General features: G+C 37.3%; 1 protein-coding gene across 2 annotated transcripts in view; it reads left to right on the forward strand.

Annotated features, from left to right (window-relative positions):
- Positions 1 to 12,176, forward strand: part of GNL3L (G protein nucleolar 3 like) — a 148,038-nt gene that overhangs the window by 91,920 nt on the left and 43,942 nt on the right. The window contains exon 17 of one of the 2 annotated variants that reach the window (XM_077989088.1): positions 1,063 to 1,778. The exons of the other annotated variant lie outside the window; for it this stretch is intronic. The gene's annotated coding sequence lies outside the window, so the exon portion shown is untranslated. Of the gene's footprint in view, positions 1 to 1,062; positions 1,779 to 12,176 lie in introns of those variants that run through there. 2 annotated transcript variants of the gene reach the window in all.

Here is a 12,176-nt window from a genome sequence, read left to right on the forward strand (position 1 = left end):
AGGATGATGCAGATTATAGTGAACCAGGCACTGGTACAAAGAAGTTAGATTTTTTGGGGTGCTGTTCACTAGCAGAAACATTAAGGCCCCAGGTTTTTTCTACCTTTTCACTTGGCTGTTTGAAATGTGTCTGCCTGTTTTATTTATTTATTTGTTTTTATTTTTTATGGGTACATAGTAGGTATATATAATAATGGGGTACATAAAATTTGCTGATACAGGCATGCAATGTGTAATAATCACATCATGGAAAAAGGGTCATTCAAGCATTTATCCTTTGTGTTACAAACTAGAGTATAGAGTATACTATACTATATAGTATAGAGTATAGTATACTAGAGTATAATCCAATTATACTCTAGTTATTTTAAAATATGCAATTAAATTATTATTGACTTTAGTCACCCTGGTGTGCTATCAAATACTGGATCTTATTCATTCTTTCTATTTTTATTTTGTACCCATTAACCACCCCAACTTCTCTCTCACCACCCCCCTACCTCCATTACCCTTTCCAGCTTCTGGTAACCATCCTTCTACTCTCTATCTTCATGGGTTCAATTGTTTTAATTTTTAGCTCCCACAAATAAGTAAGAACGTGCAATGTTTGTCTTTCTGTGCCTGACTTATTTCACTTAACATAATGGCCTCCAGTTCCATTCATGTTGTTGCAAATGGACTGGTTCTCGTTCTTTTTTATGGCCAAATAGTACTCCGTTGTGTATATGTACCACATTTTCTTTATCCATTCATCTGTTGATGGGCACTTAGGCTGCTTCCAAATCTTAGCTATTATGAATAGTGCTGCAACAGACATGGGAGTGCAATATCTCTTCCTTATAATGATTTCCTTTCTTTTGAGTATATGCCCAGCAGTGGGATTGCTGGATCATATGGTAGCTCTATTTTTAGTTTTTAAAGGAACTTCCAATCTGTTCTCCATAGTGGTTGTACTAATTTACATTCCCACTAATAGCCTTTGAGGTTCCCTTTTCTCCATATCCTCTCCCGCATTTGTTATTGCCTGTCTTTTGGTTAAAAGCCTGTCTGCCTTTTTTGTAGGTGAGCTTCCTCATGGTTTCACAATGGCTGTCACAGCTCCAGACAACACATGAAGAAAGCTGTGTCCAAAGTAAAAAGTAGACCTTCCTTTTTCTATGTTTCTTTTAAAGATCAAGAAAAACTTTTCTGGGAGAAAAACTTTATTAGTCCTGGCAGGAAACAGATCTCTACACAATGACAGGTTATCTTTTTCATAAATGGCTGCAGCAATCTCACTTATCCCACATACTTTAATACAGTGAGACCTTACCATTCCCCCATTAAAAGGTGAAGTCAAGTTCTCCTCTCTTTGAATATGAGTGGGCTTGTGAATTTATCAGTCATTAGCATATAGCAGAAATGATGGCTGTGTGACCCTTTAGGCTAAGTCATATAAAATGATGCATCTTTTGCCTGATTAATTGGAACTGTGACACTTGTAGCCCTGACCTGCCATGTAAGAAGTCCAACTGAGACAGTCATGCTGTAGAGACCAAATGTAGAAACTCTGGTCAGCAGCTCAGTTGAGCTCTTAGCTGATAAGCAGTATCAACTATAAGCCATTTGAGTGAGCCTTCTTGAACATCCAGTACAGTTAAGTTTTCAGATGACTGCAGCCCAAGCTGACATCTAACTACAACTGCCAGAAAGACCCAAAGAGAACATTTTCCAGCTGAGCCCTTCCTGAATTCCTGACTCAAAAATTGTGAGCAAAATAAAATGGTTGTTTTAAGCCACTAAGTTTTGGGATATTTTGTTACACATCACTAGTAATAGGAACACACAGCCTGAGCAACATGGTGAAATCCCATCTGTGCAAAAATTACGAAAATGAGCTGGGCATGATGGCCTGCACCCATAGTCCCAGCTACTTGGAAGGCTGAGGAGGGAGAATTGCTTGAACCCAGGAGGTTGAGGCTGCAGTGAGTTGTGCTCATGCCACTGCACTCCAGCCTGGGCAACAGAGAGAGGGCCTCTCTCAATAAAAATAAATAAAAAATTGTAGGAAAATAATCTTTGGATTTCCATGCACATCTCAGTTTTCATCACATGCACACCAGTTATCTTCCTTTGTGTAAAATGACAGGAACCATGTAAAAAATTCTTGCATTCTTGTCTGGTTCCTTTTTCAGCAGTTTCTCTTGTGGCACACATATACGTTTCTACTTCAATTGCCTAATATAATTTCAACTTACAAAGCGCACAAGATTTTTATTCCACCTTACTTTTAGAGTGCTTATCATATTTGACAGAGTGGCACCCTGTCTCTTAAAAGAATTATACCCATTTTAATAGGTATGTAGTGATTTGGTTTGGATTTGCATTTCTTTAATGACTAATAATGTTGAGCATTTTTTCACGTGCTTATTGTTTATTTGTTGAGAAATATCTATTTAAGTCCTTTTCTCCTTTTAAAATTGGGTTGTCTTTTTGTTGTTGAGTTGCCTTTTTGTTGTTGAGTTGCAGGAGTGTTTCTTTTTTTGTTTTTTTGGTTTTTTTTTGAGATGGAGTCTCACTCTGTCGCCCAGGCTGGAGTGCACTGGCATGATCTCGGCACACTGCAACCTCTGCCTCCCGGGTTCAAGCGATTCTCCTGCATCAGCCTCCTGAGTAACTGGGACTACAGGCACGTGCCATCACGCCCGGCTAATTTTTGTATTTTTAGTAGAGACGGAGTTTCACTACGTTGGCCAGGCTGTTCTCGAACTCCTGATCTCAGGTGATCCGCCCGCCTTGGCCTCCTAGAGTGCTGGGAGTATAGGCATAAGCCACTGCACCCGGCCAAGTTGCATGAGTTTTTAAATATGAATATTAAACACTTATCAGATACATAATTTACAAATATTTTCTTCCATTCTGTAGGTTGTCTTTTCACTTTCTTGATAATGCCCTTTCATGCATGAAATTTTTAAACTTTGATGAAATCCAATTTATTTTTTCTTTTGTTGCCGTTGCATCTGTTTTGGTATCATATCCTACAATCCATTGCCAAGTCCAGTGTTACGAAGATTTACCCATATGTGTTTTCCTAAGGGTTTTATAGTTTTAACTCTTACGTTTAGGTCATTGATCCATTTTGAGTTAATTTTTGTATATGATGTGAGGTAGCAGGTCTGACTTCATTCTTTTGCATGTGGAAATTCAGTTGTCCCAGCACCATTTGTTGAAGAAACTGTTCTTATCCTATTTAATGGACTTGGCACCTTTGTCAGCAATCAATTGGTCATAGGTGTATGGGTTTGTTTTTGAACTCTCAATTCTATTCCAATGGTCTATATGTCTATCTTTATACTAGTACCACACTGTTTGGATCACTTTAGTAGTAAGTTTTGAAATCAGGAAGTATGAGTCCTCCAATGTTGTTGTTCTTTTTCAAGGTCATTTTGACTATTAAGGGCTCTTTGCAGTTCCATATGAATTTGAAGATTGGCTTTTCCATTTCTGCAAAAGAAAGGGTGTTGAAATATGTTTTTTTTCCCTTTGAGATGGAGTCTCACTCTGTCACCCAGGCTGGACTGCAGTGGCATGATCTTGGCTCACTACAAACTCCTGTTTCTGGGTTCAAGTGATTCTCCTGCCTCAGCCTCCTGAGTAGCTGGGATTACAGGCACGTGCCACTACACCCGGTTAATTTTTGTATTTTTAGTAGAGATGGGGTTTCACCATGTTGGTCAAGCTGGTCTCGAATTCCTGACCTTGTGATCCACCTGCCTCGGCCTCCCAAAGTGCTGAGATTACAGGTGTGCACCACCGCACCCAGCCAGGTGTTGAAATTTTGTTAGGAATTGTTTTATTATCTGTACATCCTTTTGGATAGTATTGATGTATTAACAATATTAAATCTTCTGACCCATTAACATGGAACCTGTCTTCATTTTTTTCAGGAATGCTTTATAGTTTTCAGTGTATAAGCCTTTCACATTTTGGGCCAAATTTATTCTTGGTTATTTTATTCTTTTAGATGGTATTGTAAATTGAATTATTTTCTTAATTTCCATTTTGGATTGTTCATTGCAGATACATAGAAATACAACTAATTTTTTGTAAATCTTATACTCTGTAACTGCTGAATTTGTTTATATACTCTGGTAGCTTTCTTGTGGATTCTTTGGGATTTTTTTTTTTTCCCTTGAGACAGGGTCTCACTCTGTCACCCTGGCTGGACTGCAGTGGCATGAGCTTAGCTCACTGCACCTCGACCTCTCGGGCTCAAGTGATCTTCCTGCCTCAGCCCTATGAGTTGCTGGGATCACAGGCGTGTGCCACCATGCCTGACTAATTTTTGTATTTTTTGGAGAGGTGGGGTTTTGTCCAGGCTGTTCTCAAACTCCTGGGCTCAAGCAATTCACCCACCTTGGCCTCCCAAAGTGCTGGGATTATTATCCTGGCTGGGTGCAGGCATAAGACACTACATCCAGACAGGATATTCTATACAGGGGATCATGTCATCTGTGACTAGAGATAGTTTTACATCTTCCTTTCTGTATTAGTTTGCTAGGGCTGCTATAACAAACTACCATAGGCTGGGTGGCTTAAACAACAGACATTTATTTTCTCACAATTCTTGAGGCTTGAAGTCTGAGATCAAAAAGTTAGCAGGAATGATTTCTTTTTTTCTTTTTTCTTTTTTTTTTTTTTTTTTTTGAGACAGAGTCTCGCTCTTTTGTCCAGGTTGGAGTGCAATGGCGTGATTTCGGCTCACTGCAACCTCCGTCTCCCTGGTTCGAGCAATTCTCCTGCCTCAGCCTCTCAAGTAGCTGGGATTACAGGCACCCTCTACACCTGGCTAATTTTTTGGGTATTTTTAGTAGAGATGGGGTTTTACCATGTTAGTCAGGCTGGTCTCAAACTCCTGACCTCCGGTGATCCACCCGCCTCGGCCTCCCAAAGTGCTGGGATTACAGGTGTGAGCCACTGCGCCCGGCAGGAATTATTTCTTCTGAGGCTTCTCTCTTTGGCTTGTAGATGTTTCTCTGTGTGTCTTTACATGGTCTGTTTTCTGTGTATATCTGTGTTCTAATCTCTTTTCATAAGAGCTTTGGCTTTGATATCATGCCATAATGAAAGTAATTCTCTACCATTAGATATTTTGGTTATTTCCAATTTTCCCCTATTATAAGTAAGGCTATAGTAAATACACCAGTCATATTGAGTTAGAGCCCGTCTTAGCTCATTTTAACTTAATTACCTCTTTAATGACCCTATCTACAAATTCAGCTACATTCTAAGGTACTGGGGTTTGGGACCTCAACATATGCATTTTGGGGGGACAAAACTGAGCCCATAACACTTTCCAATTTGGATGCCTTTATTTCTTTTTTTTTCTTTTTTTTTTTTTTCTGGAGACGGAGTCTCACTCTGTCGCCCAGGCTGGAGTGCAGTGGCCGGATTTCGGCTCACTGCAAGCTCCGTCTCCTGGGTTCACGCCATTCTCCCGCCTCAGCCTCCCGAGTAGCTGGGACTACAGGCGCCCGCCACCTCGCCCGGCTGGTTTTTTGTATTTTTTAGTAGAGACGGGGTTTCACTGTGTTAGCCAGGATGGTCTCGATCTCCTGACCTCGTGATCTGCCCGTCTCGGCCTCCCAAAGTGCTGGGATTACAGGCTTGAGCCACCGCGCCCGGCCTGGATGCCTTTATTTCTTGTTCTTGTCAGATTGCTCTGACTAGAACTTCAGTACAACATTGAACAGCAGTGGTGAGAGAGGGCATTCTTGTCTTGTTCCTTATTTTAGGAAGAAAGCTTTCAGTCTCTCACCATTGAGTCAGTCTGATGTCAGCTCTGGGATTTTTGTTTGTTTGTTTGTTTGTTTTTTAAATAAATGCCATTTATCATGTCGAGGAAGTTCTCTTCTATCCCTACTTTTCTGAGAGTTTTTATCGTGATAGGGTGTTGAATTTTGTCAAAGAGCTTTTCTGTATCACTTGGGGTGATCATATGCGTTTCTTTAACTTTGTTCTATTAATGTAGTGTATTATATTGTTTGATTTTCTTATGTTCAACCTCCCTTGCATTCCTGGGATAAATTCCACTTGGATATGGTGTATAGTTCTTTTAATATGATGTTGGATTCAGTTTGGTAATATTTTGTTGAGTACTTTTGCATATATATTTGTAAGGGATTTTGGTCTGTAATATTCTTGGTTTTTTGGGCACAGTAGTATTTATTATAGCCTTATTTATAATAGGGGAAAATTGGAAATAACCAAAATATCTAATGGTAGAGAACTATTTTAATTATGGCATGACATCAAAGCCAAAAGTCATAGTTAAGAATATGGATAGATTTGATTATATTACAACATTTTAAACCACTGTATCAAAATTTTTGGACAATGACAAAGCAGAAAAAGTTTTTATAACATGACAATATATGCATATATACATATATGTTTCAACACAATATATTTTTCCTTTTATTTTTAGTTGACAGGTAATAATTATACATATTTATGGGATACAGACTGATATTATGATACGTGTATACAATGTGTAATGATGAAATCAGGGTGATTAACATATTCATCCCCTTAAAATAAATGTGTGTTGTAAACATTCAACATAGTCTCTTCTGGCTTTCTGAAAATATACAATAAATTGTAGTTTAACCATATTAATTCTACAGTGCTGCAGAATGATAGAACTCATTCCTCATATCTAGCTGTAATTTCGTATCCGTTAACCAAACCCTCCCCAGTCTCTAATACTCACAATTCTGCTCTCTACTTCCATGGACTCAGATTTTTTTAACTCTCACATGTGAATGAAAATATGCAGTATTTATCTTTCTATGCCTGACTTATTTCACTTGATATGATATGCTGTAGGCTTGCCCATGTTGCCACGAATGACAGGATTTCATTCTTTTTAAGGTTGAGTAGTATTCTATTGTGTGTATATACCATGCTTTCTTTATCCATTCATCCACTGATAGAAACTTAAGTTGATTCCATCTTGACTATTGTGAATAGTGCTGCAATAAACATAGGGGTGCAGGTATCTTTTTGATAAGCTGATATTGTTTCCTTTGGATAAATAATGTGGAGTTACTGAATCATATGGTAGTTCTATTTTTAGTTTTTTGAGAAATCTCCACATGGTTTTTTATAATGTCTGCACTAATTATACTTCCACCAACAGCGTATAAGTGTTCCCCTCTCTCCACGTCCTCGCCAACATTTGTTATTTTTGTCTTTTTGAAAATAGCCATTCTGAGGTGATATGATATCTCATTGTGGTTTTGATTTGCATTTACCTGATGATTAGTGATGTTGAGCAATTTTTCATATGTTTGTTGCCATTTGTATGTCTTCTTTTGAGAAATATCTATTTAGTTCTTTTGCCCACTTTTGAATTGGATTGATTTTCTTTTTGCTTTTGAGTTGATTTCCTTGTATATTCTGAATTTTCATCCCTTGTTGGATGAATAGTTTACAAATATTTTCTCCTATTCTACAGACTGTCTCTTCACTCTGTTGGTTGATGTGCAGAAACTTTTCAATTTTTTTTTTTTTTTTTGAGACAGTGTCTCACTCTGTCGCCCAGGCTGGAGTGTAGTGGCGTGATCTCGGCTCACTGCAACCTCTGCCTCCCAGGTTCAAGCGATTCTCCTGCCTCAGCCTCCTGAGTAGCTGGGAGTACAGGCATACGCCACCATGCCCAGCTAATTTTTGTATTTTTAGTAGAGACGGGGTTTCACCATGTTGGCCAGGCTGATCTTGAACTCCTGACCTTGTGATCTGCCTGCTTCAGCCTCCCAAAGTGCTGGGATTACAGGCATGAGCCAGCGTGCCTGGCCAACTTTTCAATTTAATATTGTTCCATTTGTCTGTTTTTGTTGCCTGTGCTTTTGAAGTCTTAGCCATAAAATCTTTGTCTAGACCAATGTCATGAAGTGTTTCCCCTATGTTTACTTCTAGTACTTTTATAGTTTTGGGTATTATGTTTGAGTCTTTGATCCATTTGGATTTATTTTTGTATATGGCAAGAGATGGGGGTCTAGTTTCATTGTGCTGCATATGAATATCCAGTTTTTCCAGCACCATTTATTGAAGAGGGTGTCCTTTTCCCAATATATGTTCTTGATACCTTTGTTAAAAATCTGTTGACTGTAAATATGTGGTAATATTTCTGGGTTCTCTATTCTGTTCCATTAGTCTGTATGTCTGTTTTTATACCCATCACCATGCTGTTTTCATTACTATAGCTTTGTAATATAATTTAAAGTCAGGTAGTATGATGCCTCCAGCTTTGTTCTTTTTGCTCAGGATTGCTTTATTTGTGGACTTTCATGCTTCCATATGAATTTTAGGATTTTTTTTTTAATTCTGTGAAGAATGTCATTGGTGCTTTGATAGGGATTGCATTGAATCTGTAGATTGCTTTGAGCAGTATGGTCACTTTTACCATAGTAATTCTTCTGATCCATGTGCATGAGGTGTTTTTCCATTTGTTTGTGTCCTTTTCAATTTCATTCATCAGTGTTATGTAGTTTTTCTTGTAGAGCTCTTTTATCTCTTTAGTTAAATTTATTCCTAGGTATTTAATTTTTCTGTAGCGGTTGTAAATGGGATTGCTTTCTTGATTTCTTTTTCACATTGCTTGTTATTGGTGTATAGAAAAGCTACTGATTTTTATATGTTGATTTTGTATCCTGCAACTTTATGGAATTAGTTTATCAGTTCTGGGAGTTTTTTGGTGGAGTCTTTAGGGGTTTCTAAATATGAGGTCATGTCGTCTGCAAAGAGGGACAATTTGATTTTCTCTTTTCTCATTTGGATGTCTTTTATTTTTTTTGCCTGATTGCTATGGCTGGGACTTCTAGTACTATGTTGAATAAGAGTGGTGAAAGTGGGTATTCTTGTCTTGTTCAGTTCTTAGAGGAAAGGCCTTCAGCTTTCTTCCATTCAGTATGATGTTGGCTGTGGGTTTGTTGTATATGGCCTTTATTATGTTGAAGTATGTTACTTTTATTCTTAATTTGTTGTGAGTTTTTATCATGAAGGAATGTTGAATTTTATCAAATGCTTTTTCTGCATCTATTGAGATAATCACATGGTTTTTGTCCTTTCTGTTTATGTGATATATCATGTTTATTGATTTGCATTCATGTAACCATCCTTATATCCCTGTGATAAAGCCCACTTGATCATGGTGAAGTATTTTTTTGATGTGTTGCTTGATTTGGTTTGCTAGTATTTTTTGATATTTCTATCTGTGTTTATCAGTGATATTGCACTGTAGTTTTCTTTTGTGTGTATGTGTCTTTCTGGTTTTGGTATCAGGGTAATGCTGGCCTTGTACAATGAGTTAGGGAGAATTTCCTCCACTTCAGATTTTTGGAATAGCTTGAGAATAATTGTTGTTAATTCTTCTTTATAAGTTTGGTATAAATCAGCAATAAAGTCATTTGGTTCTGGACTTTTCTTTGTCGGGAGACTTTGATTACTGATTCAATCTTGTTACTTGTTATTGTTCTGTTCAAGTTTTCTATTTTTTCCTGCTTCCTTTTTGATAGGTTATATGTGTCCAGGAATATATCCATTTTTTCTAGGTTTTCCAATTTGTTAGCATATAGTTGTTTTTTATAGCATCTAATAATATTTTGTATTTTTTTTTTTTTTGAGATGGAATCTCACCCAGGCTAGAGTGCAGTGGCATGACCTTGGCTCACTGCAACCTCCGCCTACTGGGTTCAAGTGGTTCTCCTGCTTCAGCCTCCCAAGTAGCTGGGACTACAGGTGTGTACCACCATGCCCGGCTAATTTTTGTATTTTTAGTAGAGACAGGGTTCACCATGTTGGCCAGGCTGGTCTTGAACTTCTGACCTCAAGTGATCCGTCCGCTTCGGCCTCCCAAAATGCTGGGATTACAGGTGTGAGCCACTGCGCTCAGCAGAAATTAAATTCCTCATGTATTTCTGAAGTATCAGTTGTAATGTTTCCTTTTTCTTTTCTGACTTTATTTATTTGGGTCTTCTCTCTTTTTTTTCAGTCTAACTAAAAAAAAGTGATTTATCAATTTTGTTTATCTTTTCAAAAAACCAACTTTTTATTTTGTTGATCCTTTGTAGTTTTTTTTTTTTAAGCCTCTATTTTGTGAAGTCCTGTTCTGATCTTTATTATTTCTTTCCTTCCACTAATTATGGTTTTGGTCTGTTTTTACTTTTCTAGTTCCTTGAAATGCATCATTAGATTGTTTACTTGAAATTTATTTTTTTGATGTAGGCATTGATTGCTGTCAAGTTTTCTCTTAGCAGTGTTTTGCTCTATCCCATAAGTTTGATATATTGCATTTCTATTTTCTATTTTCATTTGTTTCAAGATATTTAAAAACTTTTCGTCTTAATTTATTCATTAACTCAATGATTGTTTATTAGCATGTTATTTGTTTCATGTATTTTACTGTTTCCAAAATTCCTCTTATTATCTTTATTATTATTTTTATTTCAATAGTTTTTGGGGAACAGGTGGTGTTACAGGTGGTGTTGGGTTACATGGATAAGTTCTTTAGTGGTGATTTCTAAGATTCTGGTGCATACATCACCCGAGCAGTGTACACTGTACCCAATGTGTAGTCTTTTATGCCTCACACCCCTCCCTCCCATCCCCCCAAGTCCCTGAAGTTCATTGTATCATTCTTATGTCTTCATGTCGTCATAGCTTAGCTCCCAATTTTAAGTGAGAACATATGATGTTTGGTTTTCCATTCCTGAGTTACTTCACTTAGAATAATGGTCTCCAGCTCAATCCAGGTTGCTGCAAATGCCATTAATTTGTTCCTTTTTATGGCTGAGTAGTATTCCGTGGTGTGTGTGTGTGTGTGTGTGTGTGTGTGTGTTATATGTGTATATATATACATATACATACACACACACATATATATATAACATTTTCTTTATTTACTTGTTGATTGACGGGCATTTGGGCTGGTTTCATATTTTTTCAATTGTGAATTGTGCTGATACAAACATGCATGTGCAAGTGTCTTTTCATAGAGTGACTTCTTTTCCTCTGGGTCAGATTGCTGGATCAAATGGTAGATCTACTTTTAGTTCTTTATGGAATCTCGGCACTGTTTTCCATGGTTGTTGTACTAGTTTACTTTCCTACCAACCGTGTAAAAGTGTTGCCTTTTCAACACGTCCATGCCAACATCTATGACTTTTTGATTTTTTAATTATGGTCATTCTTGCAGGAGTAAAGTGGTATTGCATTGTGGTTTTGATTTGCATTTTCCTGATAGTTAGTGATGTTGAGCATTTTTTCATATATTTGTTTGCCATTGGTATATCTTCTTTTGAGAATTGTCTACTCCTGTCCTTAGCCCACTTTTTGGTGGGATTATTTATCAGGTTTTTTTTTCTGCTGATTTGTTTGAATTCCTTGTAGATTTTGGATATTAGTTCTTTGTAAGAAGCATAGTTTGCAGGTATTTTCTCCCACTTTGTGGGTTGTCTCTTTACTCTTTTGGTTATATCTTTTGCTGTGCAGAAGTTTTTTAGTTTAATTAAGTTTCATCTTTGTTTTTGTTGCATTTGCTTTTGGGTTCTTGGTCATTAACTCTTTGCTCTTTGTTTAGAAGAGTTTTTCTGATGTTATCTTGTACAATTTTTATGGTTTCAGGTCTTAGATTTAAGTCTTTGATCCATCTTGAGGTGATTTTTCTATAAGGTGACAGATGATGATCCCATTTCATTCTCCTCCTACATGTGGCTTTCCAGTTATCATAGCACCATTTGTTGAATAGGCTGTCCTTTCCCTACTTTATGTTTTTGTTTGCTTTGTCAAAGGTCAGTTGGCTGTAAGTGTTTGGCTTTATTTCTGGGTTCTCTATTCTGTTCCATTGGTCTATGTGCCTATTTTTATACCACTACCATGCTGTTTTGATGACTATAGCCTTGTAGTATAGTTTGAAGTCAGGTAATGTGATGCCTCCAGATTTGTTCTTTTTGCTTAGTCTTTCTTTGGCTATGTGGGCTCTTTTTCAGTTCCATATGAATTTTAGGATTGTTTTTTCTAGTTCTGTGAAGAATGATGATGGTATTTTGATGGGAATTGCATTGAATTTGTAGATTGCTTTTGGCAGTATGGTCATTTTCACAATATTGATTCTACTCACTCATGGGCATGGAATT

Source organism: Macaca mulatta, chromosome X (assembly GCF_049350105.2).
Source record: "Macaca mulatta isolate MMU2019108-1 chromosome X, T2T-MMU8v2.0, whole genome shotgun sequence".
Lineage (NCBI taxonomy): Eukaryota > Metazoa > Chordata > Mammalia > Primates > Cercopithecidae > Macaca > Macaca mulatta.